The sequence below is a fragment of the Pseudorca crassidens genome, chromosome 3, assembly GCF_039906515.1.
Source record: "Pseudorca crassidens isolate mPseCra1 chromosome 3, mPseCra1.hap1, whole genome shotgun sequence".
Classification (NCBI taxonomy): domain Eukaryota; kingdom Metazoa; phylum Chordata; class Mammalia; order Artiodactyla; family Delphinidae; genus Pseudorca; species Pseudorca crassidens.
The window spans coordinates 66,744,614-66,766,099 of NC_090298.1; positions in this window are offsets into that span (position 1 = coordinate 66,744,614).

Sequence of the window (21,486 nt, forward strand, 5' to 3'; positions counted from 1 at the left end):
GTATGCTACTAACGTCTCCACGTCATTGGCTTTCCTCTTCTATTTAGAAGTGTTTAACAGAGAAGCAAATACTATTGTAAATATGCCATGGCTTTGCAAGGGATAGACAGTTAAACAAACATTTATTGAGATCCTACTATGAAGCGGGCGCTATGCTACTTGGTAGAGGTCTTAAGATCAACGCTCTGTGGTTTCTGTCTTTGAGCTTACAGTTTAGAGGGAGAAATAGACACACAAACAGCCCATCTCAATATAATAGTTTTAGATTAGTATTCAGGCAGAAACATTCAAAGTATTTTGGGAAACAGAGTATTGACCCTGTCTGGTAAGGTAAGGAGGGCAATGCCTGAACCAAGTCTTCAAACTTAAAAGCTAGCCACATAGAGGCTAGCCACATAGAGGCCAGTCCATGCAGCTGAATGGATGGGAGCAGTTTCCACCTGGTTTTATCTAGTCCTGCCTTGGCCAGTGTGCTGAGTGCGGTTGTTCAGGCTGTGCATTGGAGTTCAGCCCATGCTGCTCTCACTTGTACTCTTTTGCCAGTATGTAATTCATCTGCCTAGAGGGGGCACCTTTCTGTAATTCCCCCATCCACAGAGGTGCCTTTTTAGATTTGTTCACTCAGAAGGACCTGTTTTCTTGCAGTTTTACAAAGGTGTTATACTTTTAGCCTTGTACTGCTGGTCAGAGAGCAAGGCTTGCTCTTCATACCATCTTTAACTCACGAGTTTTCTAAGCATCTAACAGTCCCTCATCCTCTTTTCTGAAAGCTTCCAAGTGTCCTAAGTTTTCTACCTGTGGGTTGCCAGCAGCTAGCGAATTGGGAAGCAGATGGAGAGGCTGGCTTGCACCCTGGGCTGTCTCTCTGTGGTCTAGATCAAAGTCAATACAAACCAAAAGAAATGTGGACAACTGGCTGCCCACTCAGGGAGTGTATCTCAAAAGGGAACAACTGCACACTGAATTAGCTTCCAGAAAAGTGAGCTCCCAGCGGCTCGAATTTTCTCCACTATCTTCTCATTTCTACATGGTGCCTCCCTATCTTTTTATTCTTTCCTCCCAACTGGTTGCTTCTATAGGCTCTGCCAGTGGAAAACTTCCTCTGCCATAAGCCTCCAAACCGCTTTCTCTTGCATTGTTCTCAGGCTTTATTTATCTTTGTGCGGTAGGTGATCATATCTACCTGTCCCTGTGCAAGCCTGGGAAATGGAAGAGGTCCCCTGGGTGGGGGACGGAAGAATTCACTAAGTTCAGGGAAGGTGTGGATGGAAGGAAAAGGCAGGTTAAAATTTAGAAATATATTTATTACCGCATGTGTATATGCTGGAAATCACTCACAAAAGAACTTTTAGGGGCTACCTAGGGTAGTGGCCAGTACATATAGCCGCTTGTTTTATGACTCCTTCATTCAGGTAGACTCAGTCTCTGAGAACTAGGTCTAGTACTGGTACTGAACAGTGTCCCAGTACAATTTCAGAACTCCAATAAGCAAAGAGATGCGCTTGGTCAGCACCTGACTGTCTTTGAAGTCGTTTGGCAAATATTAACGCTGTAGATAATAAAGGATGATGATCAATAGTTTAAATTCCTTTTCTACTCCTTGGGGGAGACATAAGGAGGCCCCTAAGTGTATTCAAAAGCCTTTGAATTTCTTATTTAGTATCTCTGAGGCATTCCAAGGAAAGGTTGCAAACTGGGAAGCATGACTTTGAACAGAAGTTGTGTGATCGTCGGGGAAGTCCCAATCTAGCAAAGTCCTGCTTTACTTAGAAGTTGGACACAAAACTCTGATCTCTAGCCAAGAAAACCAGCAGTAGTTGTTCAGCAGCAATCAATTGGCAAGTAAAATATACACTTTGGAGAGGAAAAGTACTGGGATATTATCTAGACATTATCTAGAATTATCTAGGCAAAGACGAGAGTAGTCAGGTGCAAAGTAATTTCAGCAAGGTGAACAAAAGTCTGCACACTCTGCCATCACCTTACGCACAACCTTATGGCAATGCTTCCTAGGTGTAGGCTGAAGACCACTGAGAGCACAGTGTCCTGGGATACTGTAAAGTGTCTGATTCCTGGATCCTACCCTGGCTTAATGGCATCCGTCTCTCTGAGAGTGAGACTTGAGAATCTGGCTGTTTTTTTATGACCCTGAGTAATTCCTGGGTCTATCATTGAAGAATCATTGACTTATAGAATACTATGTACTGTATACAATACTACCAGGCAACCTTGTGGGAGTCTGTTTACACAGAGAAGCTAGAGAAGTAAACTTGAAGATGTAGAAATTCCATGGTATGCACGTATCTCTTCATGGGAGGTCTGCGGAGATACATTGCTACTTAAAAATAAGAGTACTCCTACCAAGCCAATATGTTTCTCAATTAGGTTTTTCCTCCATTAAAAAAAAATTAAATAGAGAGGTTTTTTTTTTTTTTTTAATGGATGAACTGGGAGTGGATAGATGAGGAGGAAGGGAAGAAATGTCTGATGTTTATAACTGAAGTGATAAATGTGGGTGCGTAAATTGCACTGAGTGCTCTGGTGGTATGCTGGTAAATGTTGAAGCACTAGCTCTTTGGGGAAAAAGTCCCGATTTGTAGAATTCACTGACTTTTGTGGTATACATACTTCCAGATTTATCCATTTCAAGCTACCAGTGATTTAACAACCAGCTAACAAATTTCCTAAATTTTTTTTTTTTCTGTACGTGGGCCTCTCACTGCTGTGGCCTATCCCTCTGCGGAGCACAGGCTCCGGACGCGCGGGCTCAGCGGCCATGGCCCATGGGCCCAGCTGCTCCGTGGCATGTGGGATATTCCCAGACCGGGGCACGAACCTGTGTCCCCTGCATCGGCAGGCAGACCCTCAACCACTGCGCCACCAGGGAAGCCCCAAATTTCCTAAGATTTTAATATCAGTTATTATGAACCAATACAAGCCTACCAGCCAGCTCCACTGATTTTATACAGATGCTAGTATATTTATATCTATTTTTCAAAGTGAACTTTGTAACTTATTTATTATATTGAACAGTACATTGTTTCCTCTCCAAGTCCCAGCCAACATTTGTGTGTCAACGTATTTTTTCCCTTTTGCTGCTCTTTTTGCATCATTATGACTTTGATATGTTAACGTGGCCAGTGCACTTTTCATTCAATGTGATTTTCTAGAATTACATATTCTTAATGTGCTTTGAAAAGGAACAAAGAGACTTTATAACAGTAGTGGAAAATGAACTACAACTACTATATGACGTAAAAGGTATTTTTTAGAAGTATTTATAAAACTAAATGCACCAATATACCAGATACCAATCTGATTTGTCTTAAAACAATTTTCTCCTTTGCAAAATAATTTGTTCGTAGACTTGGAGAATAAAGAGGTATCTGGTTCAATTGTTAGAAAACTCTGGCAGGCAGTGCATCTGTCGCGGAAATATTCGTTGTATAATTTGCTGAAAGGAAAGTAAAGGCATGAGGAGAAATTTGGGAAGATCTTTTAACAGTACCTACAGATATCCACATACAACTTTTCAGAGTTGGAGAGATTAGTGAGAAAGACAGGTATATTTTGAGAAAGCTTCCCATGATAATTCTGATTTAATTATTATGTAACTGTCTACAGGCTGTGTTCCCTGCTTCTGCCCAACTCACTCTCTCTTCAGAAGCACTTTGGTAGGATATAAGCAAATATTGGAGTAGAGCTATGATTATAGTAACTTGGTTTTACCTGAAAATGCTATTCTTAGAGGAAATTTGAAATTAGGAATTTAATTTTTCAGAGTGCCATTAAATTGTTTTACTGAGTAATGCAGCTAAAGCAATGTGGGCTAAGTAGCAGGGAGGAATTGCATGGGGACATTGGTTAAAAATGGTAAACATCTGGATTATGTGTTATGGACTGAATTGTGTCCCCCCAAAATTCATAGGTTGAAGCCCCAACTCCAGCCTATGACTGTATGTCTTCCTGCTTGATGACATATGCAGCTGCATATGCAAAAACATTATTTTGAACATCCAGCATTATCAGGTGGTATGAGTTAATCAGAAAAAGTAAATAAAAATCTGTCTTCAGTGAGTGTCCATCATAGTTGGTGAGCAAATTCTAATATACCGTGGAGAAAAAAATTTAAAGAAAATATATTTCAAGATTGGATGGAAATAATTTAAGGTAGGACTCTATTGTCCAATTATCTGTATTATTTTATTTTAAATATAAATTTAGCTGTTTCCAAAATAATTTAAGGTAGATTTGAAAACACTTACGTACATAACTGATAAGTTCTTCTGTATATTGCTGTATGTGGGAGCTTAAGGACAAAAAGGGAATCACATGGTAAAGGAAAAGTAGTTCTGTTCACCAGGGATAACATGGTCTGCAGAAGTGCAATTAAATTGGCTCTGGGAGTCTTGGTATTTCAAGGAAGGAATAATCTAATAGCTTGCATAGATCTCCTTGTTGGTATTACTTGCTTTATCACTTTGCAGTACATTTCATTGTCCAAACTCTGCTTAACATTCTGCTGTAGAACAAAAATAGCTGATTTCTAAGAATGAATCATGATGGTTCTGTAGGGTTTCATCAATTCACTTAGGTGCAGTTTTTCCTTGTGGCCCTTAGCTTTCCCTTGCAGCTGGGTGATTGCAGTATCCCACATATTCTGGCTTCATGAAAAGGAAGAACGTGCTTGCTACTGCCCTATTTTCTTTTTTTTTAAGTATCTGTATCTTATACATGTATGTGTATATTTCCTGGCTAAAACAAAGGGTGACAAAGATCCTTCCTGTTTTTGCTATCTTTGGTCTCTTCCTGCATTCTTCCCTCTGGCTCCCCAGCTTCTTCAGATCCCGTGTTGCCCATTTGCTTGAACTTTGACCTCCCATCCGGCACCCTCTGTATTAGTCATGCTCTTGTCTCTGACTGTGTAAGATCTTTAGTATCTTTGAGGATTCTTCTTTTCTTTTTTTTCAATAGATAAGCTACTCAGGTTAGTTTTGGGTTCCAATAACTAGAATTCAATTTATTGAACTCACAAGTTCAAAAACTTGTGAGTTCAATAAGAGTAAGGTATTGTTTTTAGCTTACAAATCTTACGATTATAATTTTTAGGTCCAGCAACTTTTGACCATCATTTTTGTACCATTTCAAACTTAGTTAACTAATAAACACCTTTAAATATATTTAGCTGAATTTATAAATTAAATATATTCAGTATTCTTCTTAAATATTTCAGTTGTCCAAAAGACATGTTCAAAATTAAAAATCATCTTTCTGCATAGTAAATATTTCCCATTAATGTGACAAACAAATTCTTTCAATTCTCTTTCTATAAAACAGTTTAACTTTTATTGAACTCTATCCTGGGACACTTCGTCTTAAGACTGAAGGTTTCTGCTTGGTTCTACCCAGCTGTCATGTGCTACTGAGAATTTCCTTTAGAGGAAAGCCATCTAGATATGGATATCTCTCAGTGCAGTACCTTCTTCAGTTTCTGCCTGTTTTTGATCCCTCTCCATTGCTTTCAACTAGTTGTTTTCCATAATTTGTCCAAAATTTTAATTGTTTTCTGTGGGAGAGTTAGTCTGATACCAACTACTTTACCATTACCTGAGCTGGACCTCTTGCATCAGAGGCTCTCGATTTGTTAACCTGTCACTGAATATAAGGTGAAGGCTGGGGAAGTAAAGATACAGCAGATAGTTACCAAAGAACAAATAAAGTCTTCTTTCATAGGCAAAGCTGGAAAATGAAATGCAGAATTGATACATATCTTGTGTCACACCAATGAAGTAAAATGTCTGAAAATCTATTCTGCTGCCAGCAAACTGTTGGCCTACTAACTAGCAAGACTAAAGAGAAGCTGTCTTTTCATTAGTGTGACCAGCAGTGCTCTGCACTTGGCAGTGGCCCACAGCTGGTCCTTCAAAACTGTGCCCTAGAACCAAAGTTGTATTTTGTTCTTCTTCAGGTGGCTCAGGTACCTGACAAATGGCAGATTATTGGCCTTTTAGCCTGAAAAAATAATGGATATGTCTTTGGCATATTGAGACACTCATGCAGACTTCAATAACTGTAAATTCTGTGAGTCTAAACCCATAAGAGAATTTGTCATTACTCCATTTGAAACGTACATGCTATTAAAATGCCTCATTAAATGCGATGGATAAAAAGTAGCAAGGAGCAAGTACAGAGAAGGAGAGTGGAGGAGAAGATAATTTCCAACAGAACGTTACACATAAAATGTACCTGAGAAAAAGGAACAAAGAAAAGTAGGGAGATAGGATAAACCATCTCCAACAAAAGACTAACCCCTTTTGTGAACGAATCTAAGTCAATTTAGCTGGCCAGCAACGTCACCTCAGATGAATAGGAATATGTGGGGGCTATGCATTCCCACCTTCATGTTACCAGGTGATGTTTTATGAGAAAAGCAAGTCTGAACCTCGAACCCAGTTCTGCCTAATGTACAAACATCTGTTAGCAAACAGGAACAAATACAGTCATATAATCCATTCTTGTTACTTCTGGAACATCCGTCTCTCTGTCCTCAGCCCCTCTGACATGCATCTTACTGAAGCATTCAGCCAGAGGCCAGTGCAACCAACACTTACTGGGGTCAGATGACAGGGCTGTCCTTGAAATGGAGTGGCCCAAGGCTGTCGGAACCCTAAATCTCCAGCGATTCCCAATTTAGATTTGTTGAATTTTTATGCCTTCTTTATTTAGTCTCACATACCCTTTCTAGCCAGTCATATATTTCAGAAACCTTTTCAGCAATGAAAACTTTTTTTTTTTAAGATGATACACATTTCCTACTATATTTTTCAATCATGTGGTTAGAAATTACAGAAAGGATTTTGGATAGCCCTTCTACCAGAAGAAAATTACTTTCTTCAGTTTCAAGTTTAACAGTTATTACGTTTGCTACACTTCCAGAAATAAAAACTGAAAACAGCTCCCCCGCCCCATAAGAGATAGCTCAAGCTTTTGCAGATGATTTACTACATTAATCACATCTGTTCATTCTTTTTTTAAATTAATTTTTATTGGCATATAGTTGATTTACAATGGTGTGTTAGTTTCTGCTGTACAGCAAAGTGAATCAGTTATACATATATGTCCATCCACTCTTTTAGATTCTATTCCTGTATAGGTCATTGCAGAGTATTGAGTAGAGTTCCTTGTCAGCAATGAAAACTTACTGCTAAGATTTCTTTGTGATTAGTAAAATTTCTCATAAAGATTTTGATAACATATTAGAAGGGCTTAAGTGCACTTCCAGAGTATGGTTTCCTCTTTAAACCAATTCAAATGGTAACTGAATGCCCCACCTTGAGGATTAGAGTTAACCTATACCTGTATACATGACACTGCTTACAGCTGGATTTTTTTTTTTTTTTGCGGTACGCGGGCCTCTCACCGTTGTGGCCTCTCCCGTTGCGGAGCACAGGCTACGGACGCGCAGGCTCAGCGGCCATGGCTCACGGGCCCAGCCGCTCCCGCGGCATGTGGGATCTTCCCGGACCAGGGCACGAACCCGCGTCCCCTGCATCGGCAGGCGGACTCTCAACCACTGCGCCACCAGGGAAGCCCTACAGCTGGATTTTAAAAGTAATTTATTACACAGATAATATGACACTCTCAATGACAATCAGATTTGTCTAGAATCTCTTAGCCCAAACGAGTAGATTTGAATCACCACCCATGTACTGAGGGTAGACACTGCTAATGAATAATTAACTGCTTTTCTTCTAGGATTAAATGTAGATTCAAATCTTCAGTGGCAAAGGCAGCCACTACCAGTCAGAATTTTCAGTCAAGATATAACTTGTCATCCTAGCCTTAGTCCTTCCTCAGTTTAATATCAAACATTTATCTTATTTAAACATCAAAGTAATAACCAACATTCCCTATTTCACATATTGTATGGCAGCAGCTTCAGCAATACATATCTGACATTTGCAGTCATTAAGCTCTTTTTTTTTCTCGTGGAGACCAATAAAGTGGAAAGCAGTTCAGTTCTGAGCATCACAGCTTTAAGAGAAGTCAACATTGCAGATGATTGCTTGGAAGTTGTAGCAGCAAGAGACCACCTATGAGGAAAATAGAGATAATTACAAACAACAATCACAGCTGTTAATGGCAGCCCTCATAACACATCCTCAGCATGAAAAGATTGCAACTGATGCATCAGATAGATGTTCAGCCTCATTCAGTTACTGTGATGGACCCGGAGTAGAGACAATCTATAGACGAAGCCAACATTAACGGCAGGAGAGGTCAGAATTAAAGTCCAGAGCTTTCCTTGCATGAGAAATTTTTAATCATTTCAGAATTAAGGCCTAAAGTCTTAACGTATTTTGCATAAGAAATATATTACCGAAAGTTTACTTATCAATCAACGCTGTAAAATCTCTTACCATACTTTAACATTTCCTATAGATGGCACTTGAATCATTGTGCTTATTTTTCCCAACTGCATAAAGAACCACCCTTCATGCAGATACTGTGCTCTGCATTCTTGAGCTCCAAAGCCATTTAGGAAACATTTCATTGCTCCCAGACAGGAACATATAATTTTCAGTAGCCAAGGACTAAAGTATGTTGGATTTTTCTCCAGAAAAATAATTATGATTTATTGAAGAATATTCATTTTTGGAAACACTTATTCATTTCATTTCTTGTAAAGCATATTTAATATTGGAGTTGTTTAGTGTCTTTTATCCTCTAATTTCTTTTGTGTTAATATCTTACCAAGCGCACGAAATAACCAGCCACCATGACAAGTAATACAAAAAAATAAACCAGGGCTTCCCTGGTGGCGCAGTGGTTGGGAGTCCGCCTGCCGATGCGGGGGACGCGGGTTCGTGCCCCGGTCCGGGAAGATCCCACATGCCGCGGAGTGGCTGGGCCCGTGAGCCGTGGCCGCTGGGCCTGCGCGTCCGGAGCCTGTGCTCCGCAACGGGAGAGGCCACAGCAGTGACAGGCCCGCGTACCGCAAAAAAAAAAAAAAAAAAAGAAAAAAAATAAACCAAGCATAAAAATAATAATAGTATAAGTCCAATAGACTAATTCAAATTCTGATAAAATCACATATAATTTAAACATAATTAATACTACTTTGAAATAAGCAGCGTAATCAGAATATATTAAGATTTATAAAAATGATAGAATAAGATATTGCCATCACCTCTTTTCTTTGTGTCCCAAATCTGCATATCCTGTTAACATGAATTATATGCATTTGAACTCTTGATTGTCACACACAAAAAAGATGTTTTGCCTTTGGCAAAATGTTAGTATACAATGTATTTGCTTAAGGGACACTGAAATGCAGGAAAATATTGACGAATTTAGTTTTTGTTTGAAGTCAATGCGGGTTAGCTGGTCTGTAGTGAGATTTAGCTGGAGGTATCTATTTGAGAGACAAAATCCTGCCGATTAGTTGCAGCCTTGGCCAGAAAGGAGCTTCTACAGGGAATGTATAGAGGAACCTCTATCCTAAGCCCAGAGGAAGGCAAATTATGATGTGTATAGAGTTAGACAACTTAAAAGAGAGAAGAGGGTTATTAAGAGAATTCCTGTGTCATGGATTGTTTTCTCTTAGATGAGAGGTGAGATCAGTTTAAAAACCCATAGTGATAATTACTTAGAAGTCTAGAAAGTAGCCCCATTTCTTTTTCAAACCTTAGTTTTTTCCCCCAGATCTGTTTGTTCCCTCCTGCTGATGGTGATTTTGGGGGGGACCTTAGAAAAACTTACTTTTGCCATACACCTGGATGCATATCAATGTGGAGATATAACAGTGGGAAAACTGATTTCTTACCTTCCTTAACAGATCTTCCATCTGTGTTAATAAGTCAACCAGTTAAGCAACTTTCGAGTATATCCGAATGCATTCTCCATGGAAGATATATTAAGTTTTCAAAGCATTGTCACATTTAGTATTTCTCTTGATCTGAACAACAGTCCTAAAAGTAGAAAGGAAAGACATTCTTGTTATTAATAAGACACTGTCAGCATCTCATATCTATAGAGCATATAAATAATATGTAAAATGTTTTCATGTAATTTTCTCATTCCAGCTTCAAACAAATTATCAGAGTATCAGAACAATTTGCAATAGAATAAATATGAGTAGTTAATATTCACAAAAGTTGTTCAAGATCACTTAAGATCAAAGAAGTAAAAATCAAAATTACCGAAAAATATTTTCACCTCTCAAATAATTGAGGGAGTGATATACTCAACTTTTTCAAGGGCGTGTGTTGGCAAAACAGGTACTGTTAGGTGCTGCTGGGAAAGTCGTAATTTGTTATGCCTTTCCTGAATGACATTTTGGCACTAGGAATTTATTCTGAGGAAAAATGGGAGCTATAAACAAAGGTTTACCTGTAAATGGATTCATTACAGAGTTTTTTTAATAATATAGAATACTAGAAACACATTTATCTGGGCAAATGTAATTTGAGACAGTCATCTTGGAACATGAGATCTTGGCAATGTAGACCCTATACTGTGAAACCAAAGTTGGAAGAAGGTTGGGATCATAGCTGCCCTAATCATCTACACTGACATCCCTAGAGTTTAATATGAGAAAAATAAAATACTTATGTAGGGCACTATTCTTTGGGGACTCATTTGTTCAGCCCAACCTAATTTTAACTGGCCTAGGTATACTTGCTTGCTTATGTATGTATGAATGCGTTTATTTAATACATAAAAATGTGTCTTAGGAAAACTCTCAATCTCTTTATTATAAGCATAGAATCTGTGTTATTAAGGAAATTGTAGGAATGAGCCTACAAGGTAATAACTTTACCCATCGCAAAGCCAATAGATTTTGAAAGCCTAAAGTTATTTTTAAAACTATCGAAATGTATGTCTCTGATTAAACTGGCTTAGGTAATATCCTTTATTCTGATCCTAGGACTTGATAATCCTGAGATTTCTTTTAGCTTTATGAGTCTATGGCTGATTTAGCAGCCACATTTATTATCTGCAGAAAGTGAGAAAGATGGTGTGAAATGTTCCTCAAAGTGGAATTGAGGTTTTAATTATTACAGGATATATGGGGAGAGAGTCACTGAACAGTTCAATTCTACGCCTGAGAATTTTTCAGTGACTATTTAAAAGTACAACAGTGTGGCTCTTCAATTAGAAAGCTCTTGGTATTTGTTTATTTGCTTTCACTGGGCACAAATTTGGCCACTCAAGTCATTACAGCACTTCCAAATTAATAAGGAGAAAACTTCTTTAAAGCACTGATTAAAACTCCCTTCCTTTTCACTTAAAATCAATGCTATAAAAACTGTAACACTTGTGGCTATGGGTGCATATTTTGTGATGTAAATTAAAGGCCCCCATAACAGTAGTGAAATCTGCAAAGTTGAATTCAGTGTAATGGGCTGTAGGAAATTCTCAGATTTCTTCTCTTCCTGAATTATTATAGTAAAAATGCAGACTTCTTAACTATTAAAACAACTTTACTTAGAGAATACAGAGTCTCTTCCACAGATGCTCTCTCAGCAGACTTTGTTCTTTTTTTTGTGACAACCCTCGTGCTGTTTAACTCTTCTATAGCACCTTACATTATTTATTATTTTATCATTTCTCCCTCTCTCCCTCCTTTCCTTCTTTCTTCTTTCTCAGTTATTGAGATCAAAATGTTGGTGCTACTATAGATAAGGACAATGGGAAATTGTTGCTTCATTTGGGCAGCCAAATGGGCCTAAAATACTCCCTCGAATGAATTTTCGCCCTGGACACTGACGTAGATGAACCTGCAGGGCAGTGTACCTGTCATGTGTGACCTGAGGACATGCGGCTTCAGAGGCGAGCTCTGCCTTTTTGGAAATGCCCTCAACCCTTAGTTTCTGTCCCAGCTCACTATCCTGTTCTTCTCTGCCCTCTCTCTATCTCTTGGATGAAGCTTCTTTCTTCCCTGCTGTCTCTTTTTCCTTTACCATATTATCCTTAGGCTCAGATAGTCCTAAGGTTCGGTCTTCTTCCATATACCCACTTCCTTTGGGCCCTCTTTTTATACTTGTGGTTTCACCTATTATGAAAGCAGACACCAAATATATTTCTCCAGTTCCGGCTTCTGGGCCCCTCACTGGACATCAATATTAAAACTCGTTTTTAAAACCAAACTCTTTCTCTTTCCCCTTTATAAACCATTCCTTTGATGTCACATTTTTGCTACTATATCAGCACTTTTCCAGTCCCCCAGACGCAGAAAGTCCGATATCCTTTCCTCTAATCAGACATTCCTTTGCCATATCTCCAGCATCCATCCTTTCCTTTCTATTTCCACTGATACCAGGCTGGCTGCATTCGCTGTGAGATCAATTGCACCGAATCTGAAAGGACCACACAAAGATTAGTTTATGCTCGCTGTGTTTTCAGTCTTTCCCTTGTCCAGCTCACCCTGCACACGTCTGTCTGTTCTAAGATTAATCTTCTTTGCCTTTGGGATTAAATCCCTTTATACTGCATTGAAGGGTTCACACAATTTACCTTTTATATACCTTTGCAGCTAATCTACTTCTCTCACACAAACTTTCCATTCCAATCCAACTTAACTAATCGCTATTTCTTTAATATTGTTTTTCCTCTATGTCTTTGATCACTCTGTTATCCCTACCCAGACATATTCTGTACATTTCTCTAGCAAAATCCCACCCTTTCTTTAAGGTCCAACTTAAACTTCACCCCCTTTCGTGAGCTTCTCTCAACATAAAATTACATATGCTGCCTTTTGAGTTCAGTGATGAGTTTCTATAACATTTCTTGTTATTTATCAGTTTTATGATGCTTTGTTGCTTTGTATATTTTAATACATTTTATCTCTAGTTTTAGATTATAAGCTACTTGAGGGCAAGGAGTTTATTTGTATTTTCCACTGTTAATAGGAAGGTTCAACATATCAGTTTACTGATTGTTACCTAGGGATTATGTCATCTATTATAAAAACTACTTACCTCCTTTCTTTCCATGAATGATGAGTGATTCTGAAAGTTATTATTCAAGATAGCTACCTACATAATAGAAACTGAATTTTTCTTGATGACATATGTACTTAGTTTTTCTTTCCCACTTAAGTACTGATGTGGGTTTTACTCTATTATTAATTTTATTCAACTCTTGGGGGACTCTCAGGGTCTTTAGAACTCTAGGGCTCTATTTATCCATAGTAAATCATATCATCATCCAAAAAAGGAAATCAGCAAAACAAATTTCCTCATTGTATAACCACATGCAAAACTGCCAGATTTAAACTATCTGAGAATGGGAACTGCCCCATAAGATTTCTTTGTTAAAATCCATAAAGCTTTGAAGACATTTCCAAGGCTGAAAGTAACACATAGTCAAGTCAGGGGTCCAAAAAAACCAAGGAAAAGACTTTTCCCAGAAAGACAGTGTAGTTATCGCTGTCCTGGGACATGATCTTTTTCTCCCCCCCCACAAAAAGTGTGTGTTGATAATTAAGCTAAGAGTAGATTCCCTTTCAGTTTTTGAAATCAAGGGTTGGTAGCTGGAAGTAAGAAAACTAGCATAATGACAGCAATTTCCTAGTATAAAAAGCCACATTGCTTAAACTTCAGCATGAAATCAAAAAATTTAAATAAATGGAATTGATGTTCTAAAAAGCAGTTCACATAATTTGCAGTACTTACACTATTCTTTTGCAAAAAAAAGTGTAGGAGAGCATGACCAGAAAATGATGTAGTTGCTGACAGAGAAAGCCCTTTATTCTCAAATGTGAAGTAATTTGGACTCTTTTATATATTGAAAGCAGCATTGAGTTACAGCCATGCTGGAGTTGTAAAGATCTATAGAGTCCTCTTTTTAAAATAATTTTTACTGCTTCATCTATAAGCAGAAATATTAGAACCCAATTTTCCATAAACTGCATTCATCAAGTATTCATTAAAATAATCCATATTTCCCATAGCCTCTTTTTTGCATTCTCTTTTCCAGGCAAGCTAAACTAGGAAGTGCTCACTTGGTATAATTCCCCATCTCTGAATTTCTATCTTACTGTCTTTCCCTCAGAAGTCCCAGGGGATTGCAGTACATAGGCAACCCAGTCTTAAGTCATTTAAGACACAACTAGCCACACCCTTTCTAACAGCAGACAAATATGGATTCAAGTTCAACCTTAAATTATATCAAAGTCATCTAGCACATACTCAATTCCAGCTACTGAATAAACATCATCTTGTATCTAGCAAAGGGAGGAGCTCTAAATAGTTAAAATAGTGGGTGTATAAACCACCCTTGCAGTTTGAACAGTGATCTTGGAAAAATATCACGGTCTCTAATTTTTGGATCTTAAGATACTTGCTGAAAGAGCAAGAATATAGAGTTTTTAACATCTAGATTTCATTTTCAGGACTCCATAGAGCATTTTTATAACACAACAAGTCTGTAGTCATTTCAATTGCTGTTTATGTCCGCTGTCTCAGCCGGTTCAAGTGGAGGTTAAAGTTGACTGCTTCAATGGTGCTCCCTATTTTGAAGTGGACCAATTTTCTGTTCTTTGGCAGTGTGTGACGTTTTAGCACTTCAGTGTATTGCTTACAATCCGTATTTTGATTGCTAAGGTTTTCAGACTTTGTTTTGGAAAGAAGAACTTTTGATTATTTCTTTGAAAGTTCTAGCTTTAACTGATCATGTTCAGCATGTGCGTAGAAATTAAACGACATCTGATTAGATGCTTGAGAGACTGCTGAGCAAAAGACAGAAAGCTAACTTTCAAGTCAGTAGGTGAAATGCCTGGACTGAATTGGCTTATCTGTGTAAGGAAGCTTCTTAAAATATAACTGCTGAGAGTCACCGTGTCAGGGAATTTGCTGAAGTTATCTCATGTATTCGTCATGGTGACTCTCTAAAATAGGGATGAATAGACCATGCTGTGGACGTCGGCTGCTTTTTGAATTGCTTTAATGTTTTTCTTTCGGAAACTACCTCTCCACGTAATTCAAGTGGTGCAGTAAGGTAATTGTGCTTTCACTTCTGTGTGACGTAGATGAAATTTGCCAATCTGTACTAATCTCAGTAGCCAAAGTTGCTGTCCCAAGGGAAAGAACTCAAGAAAAGCCATCCAGAATCCACGTTGGAGATTCATGTGGTTCTTGGAGGGGAGATACCTTGCCATTTCGTCTGAAGTTTCTAATATTGAGAGTATGTATACTTGGAATGGCAAGGGACCATCTTTGCTACTCCCTGGGAAGAATATTCCTACAAATGAAGCCAACCCAGAGGAAAGCAGAGCCAAAAACTGTGTTAACCAGTACTCTTTTTTTTTGTTTGTTTAATGCTGAAGCCAATTTTAGTAGGGTTACTGACATTTACAATCAAAAGAATTCTAACTAATATTCCCTTCCAATTTTGTTACATGAAAAAGGTTACCAAAATTTGCCATATATACACAGCTAGTAGGTGGCAGCCAGGATTTGAATAGAAGTCTCTACGATTCTAGAACCATTGTCACATAATGACACTTAGAGTAGCTTGGGGAATCTTGGGACCAGTCAGCTACTTAAGACCTCAAGATGGCCTTGGACTCTGATTCCAACTTGTGCAAACCATTTTCTTCCCAAGAGGTTTTTGTGTGTCCCCAAATGATAAGGGGACTAGTTTTTGAAGAGTGGATGTAGCCCCACAGATTCTCGCATATCTTATCTATCTTTGTTAAGACAATCTTACAGCATGTTTGCTTATCTTAACCTTGGCAAGTGAGAATGTTTTGTAGAAATTGCCTCTTTACCTCTATCAGTTGGCTTGCACTGGTTAAAAATCCTGACGTTTACTGTTGTACAAATAGTCAATGTAATCTGGTACCAAATTACATCTGGGAGTTGCTGAGAGAATCCCTGGATTTCGATCACCACCCTCTCCTGAGACGGACCTTCCCACTTTCATAGGTGGAGCAGGGCTGTTTCTCCTCTCTGGCCCCCACTGTGTTTTGATGACCCAGTTGGTAAGAGGTCTCTGCTTGGATGGCATGGATAACTGTAACGTGGGGAAGCTGCTTCTCTGATGTTTGAGACATTCTATGAAGTCTTATACTCTGGTAAATATTCATGGACCACTAAGTATATCCCCTTAGGTTGAGATAAAAACAGCTGTAGGAATTTCAAAAGATTTCAAAACCCATTCTAAAATGTCCTTGAATTAATATGTTGGAAAAGAAGTTACAGTGTTAAAATGGTAGTTAGTTGTAAGGAGAATTGCCTTCATTTCTTTCTTCATTTAAAAGAATTTAAATCTCTTAATAATTTATGGGGATAGGGTTGCAGGTATTCAATTAATTTAAGTGTCTCAGACTTAATGCAGTGAGAACTTATGAATGGTAGATTGTTCAGGTGTCATAGATGTTCAGGTTTTTGTTTTAGTTTTTGGACTCTTTTGTTTACTCCAGAGCATGAAGAAAACTTTCGATACATTGATTCCAAAGGCTAGGGTTCAAATATTCAATATTTATCAGAGTGTACATTTTAAACTCAGTTTACCCAAGTTCCAGGACAGAGGCTGAGTTAAATACCTTATCAAAATTACTCTAAAGTGAATTTGTATTGCCTGCTATCCATTCATATTTAGTTAAAAGAAAAAGAAAGCCTACAACTTTCTTGTTAAAAAATCTGGTGTTTTGGGATTACAATAAATAAGCAGACATGGCTAGCTTAGCCTCAATATTAAAGTCTATAAAAGTATACCCTAAAATGCAAATTGGAAAGTTAAACACAGTGAGTTGCACAAGCATTAGCTTCTGTTGCTTCCTGAAACTGCAATAAAATGACAGTAAAACAATAAAAATGACAGTAAAGGTATTTTTTTAAGGTTGTAAATAAACAAGGACAATGAGAAGAGACGAGAAGATGTCAGTAACGCAATGTTGGAAGCTGAAGAACAGATGGAAGAGTTATGACTGACTTAGCAGATCCCAGAAAGCTGAGTCCCAATCACACAGTGGAGAAAGCAAAGAGCAAACTGATTTATACCATGGGACCTCCAAAAGGCTCCAGAATTGCTGTTGCTGGCTAGTGCTGGAAGTGGAGATGCAAGTGCGCTGAAAACAAGGGTTTGGGTTGAAAGTTTTTTAAGAAAGGTAGTCCTCTAGTTCTTTCCTCCTCTCTGTGAGGCTCATCACTGCTCTTCCCCAATGTGGCAGGTTTGCTCTCTATAGAAGGTCTCTGTCCTGTTTCCGTTCTAAGGCACATGGAGAACAGAATGCCCCATGCAAACAGGGAATGAAGTGAAGATTTAGGTACTCTGTGTTGACCCGCAAAGCTTGGCTGTTAGGCTTATATCCTCAAGCAAGAATTGAAGAAGCTGTCTCTGAGGGATCTGATTGGTCACCCAGTGGACTAATTTAGGCAGACAGCACTGAAAAGAATTCACATTCAATACCTATCAATACCTATGGAGGCAGCTCCATGTAAACCTTCTAATCAACAGTTGACGGCTCAGTCATAAATTTGAGCAGACGGTCAAGGATCACTAAGTATTTGAGAAAGCCTCCAATGTGAAAGCCATAAACCAAAATAAAGAAACAAAACAATTAAAAAACCCCAATAATTTGGAGGAAAGAGATACATGAAACAAGGAGAAAGACAATAATGACTCAAACCCAGTTCTCTTCAAAACACTCAGAGATAAGAAAATATGTTGTGTCCAAAAAATAAAAAAAGAATGCCAGTAAAACAAAATACTTTCATAGAATATAACAGAGCTCTTGGAAATTAAAAATATATGAAAGAACAGAAATGAAATACTTTGTAGGAAAGTTGGAATGGTTGAAAAATTCCCCCAGAAAATATAACAACAAAAAAAAAAGAATAAAAGATAAAATTAGAGCACCAATGTAGAAAGTTCAACATCTGAGGAGTTTGGGGTGGGGAAGTGGGAGAAGATCACAGAAGAAATAATTCAGTGAAATTCTGAGCATTGAAAGTTTTGAGTTTCTAGATTTAAAAATGTATACTGTATCTGATACAAGGAATGAATAACAAAAGGCCTCATACCTAGACACACTATTTTGAAATTACCTTGAAATTTCACAACATTAGAGACAAAGAGAATAAACTAAAAACCACTTTAAAATTCTGATGGGAAAATGGCTTCTAATCTAGAAATCTGTGTCCTGCCAAACTATCACTCAAGGTTGGGACAAGATTAAAGAAATTTTCAGAAATGCAAGACCCCCCAAATTTTAGAACCCATGTTTTTCTCCAGGGATATTAGTGAAGTGTATGCCTAAAATAAAGAAATAAACCAAGAATCAGAAGACACAGGATCCAGGAAAGACATCCAACATAAGACAGAAGAAAAAGGAATCTCTAGGAAAAAGTTCAAAAGAATAATTGGACTTTATTGAAGCTTATCATCAGGCTCTAGGAAAAATTTTTTCTAGAAAATAAATTTGAGTGTCTAAAAAGTTTCAATTAATTTAGAGGAGATTTAAGTAATGGGTGGGGGAATAGTATAGAAATCAATTAATAATAAGTTATAAAGAAACAAAGCGCACAAAAATGAGATGCTTATTAACAATAGAGACAGTAAAATGTTGTGTAGAAAAGGCAAAGTAATCATGGTATATACTAAATAGTATACTACAGCTGAAAAATGAACATTGATCTAATAAAAATTATGTTTTGATTATCTTGAGCGAAGGGGAGATGGCGGGATGAGTGCATGTGATGGGAGCCTTGTCTGCACAGTGGTAAGTCAACAGTGTCTAAAACTCAAAGATCAAGAAGAAGCACTTTAAGTAAATTAGTCAGAATAAAAATAAATTTAGAAGTTTTAAAATGATTTAAAAATGGTTGCCTCTGAAAATCAGGAAGTAGTGGTACATGGGAGGTCAGAGGCGTGCTGTTTTTTAGAACAAGCTATTAACTCTAAACTGTGTTCAGGTATAACTTTTCAAAAATGAAAAAACAAATTAAGAATAACGATAAGGAAGGTACATGCTGGAAAAATGTTTCAAAGGATACGTAAGCATTTGGAATACAATTTTCATGGACCTCCTCCCCGTTCTATGTCATAACATGTAGTCATGATTCTGTGTGTATATAGACATACATATTGTACACACATGAATATATTTTCACATTTCTTTTTACTAATGAGAATAAATCTGCAGTGAATATCCTTAATCATGTAACTTTATTCATAAATATACACATACACATGTGCACACACATGCTTATACATATATCCAAATAACTATTTTGTAACTTAGAAATGAGGGTCTCCAGAAGGGAAGACAACGGAGAAAGTTCCAAAATCGCACCAGAGCACCCTCTGGTACACATAAAGCATGAATTTTCATTCTTACCCATGTGTTAGGTCAAGCTGAAGTGCTACTACTTTTTTTTTTTTTTTTGGTGATTTACATAATTTTTTAAATTTAATTTTTAATTTTATATTGGAGTATAGTTGATTTACAATGTTGTGTTAGTTTCAGGTGTACAGCAAAGTGGTTCAATTATACATATCCATATATCCATTCTTTTTCAGATTCTTTTCCCAATAGGTTATTACGGAATATTGAGTAGAGTTTCCTGTGCTATACAGTAGGTCCTTGTTGATTATCTGTTTTATATATAGTAGTGTGTATGTTAATCCCAACCTCCTAATTTATCCATAACTCCCACCTTTCCCCTTTGGTAACCATAAATTTGTTTTCTAAGTCTGTGAGTATGTTTCTGTTTTGTAAATAAGTTCATGTGTATCTTTTTCTTTCCTTTAGATTCCACATATAAGTGGTATCATATGATACTTGTCTTTCTTTGTCTGACTTACTTCACTGAGTATCATAATCTCTAGGTCCATCCATGTTGCTGCAAGTGACGTTATTTCATTCTTTTTTATGGCTGAGTAATATTCCATTATATGTATGTGCTGCATCTTTATCCATTCCTCTGTCAAGGGACATTTAGGTTGCTTCCATGTCTTGGCTATTGTAAACAGTGCTTCAGTGAACATAAGGGTGCATGTATCTTTTCAAAGTATGGTTTTCTCTGGATATATGCCCAGGAGTGGGATTGCTGGATCATATGGTAGTTCTATTTTTAGTTTTTTAAGGTGCCTTCATACTGTCTGTTCTCCATAGTGGCTGTATCAATTTACATTCCCACCAACAGTGTAGGAGGGTTCCCTTTTCTCCACACCCTCTCCAGCAATTATTGTTTGTAGACTTTTTGATGATTCAAATGCCACTTCTTTCATGAGCCTTCCCTGACCTATCCATCTGAAAGTGAAGTGTACTGTCTGCGCCCTTCTCTGTCTTACCTTTTGGTGTCACAAGTGATTTTCTTTCTGTTTCTTCCCTCTAATCTTCTGTTACCACTGATAGCTCCTTAGCTTTACATTCTCACAAATTCAATCTCTTGGTGAGACTGCTTGATTATTTCTTTGGTTCCAAGTTCAAAACCAGCTTGGGTCAGGTGCCCGTCTCTATGGCCAGGGCTTAGGGAGGATTTCGTTGACCATAGTGGCTCCTCTAAAACCGTGCGTGAAGGAGAAAGGCTGTTTCCATAAGAAGGTGAAGGTACTGGACAGATGCTCCCTCAAGTGTTTTCTCCACTGGTATTATTATTGCTTTGGGAAAGAGATTATTGAAAAGATCACATTGGGTCAAAACTGTTAAGAGTACGAGATGTAGAGTATGTATGCGTGTATGCATGCATGTATGTATGTATGTATGTAGAGAATTGGTAAAGAAACCGAGCCGTGTAGCCTGGTTCAATGCTGCTCTATTCATTACATTAACTTGTTCTTTTGTTAGGTTTAATTAATATTGCATAACATTATTTTTAACAATTTCCATTTTGCCATATACAAATCTGGCAGTCAAAGCAATAATTTGATGAACTATTAATTCTCTTTACTAATAAAATTTATCCAACACAGCATCTTCAGAGGCATGTTCTGAAGTGTTTAAATCTTTTTAATTTCTGTAGAAATTCCAGTGAAAGGTTAGGATGAATCATTATGGAAAAATTAGATTAAACCAGAATCTGTTCAATAGAGAAAGGGACATGACTATAGGAGACAGAAGACACTGGGGGGAAATGCACTGTTTACCAGTTTAATGTAGCAATAGAATTGTCCAGCACAACCCATTGATTCAGGAATTATCATTGCACATCCTGTAACTGAGCAACAAAGTATGGCAAGAGAGCTTTTAGAAAAATCTATGTGACGTTCAGATTATAAATAGAAATATCAATTTATAAATACTAGTCGGAGGGGCATTCACCTCACTGAGAAATGATTCTCGTGAACACCATATTCAGATTCGTTATTATTTCATGGTTCAGGTTTTCACACTGAAAATACCTTGTCCTTTCTTTGTCTAAACATGTGTCTGTTCATTTATACTTAGCCCCGAACAGAATGACTTAAACATTATAATTTTCTTTAAAGAAAGTTGTATTCTTTGAGGAAAAGTTGCATTTTTATGTTGGATTC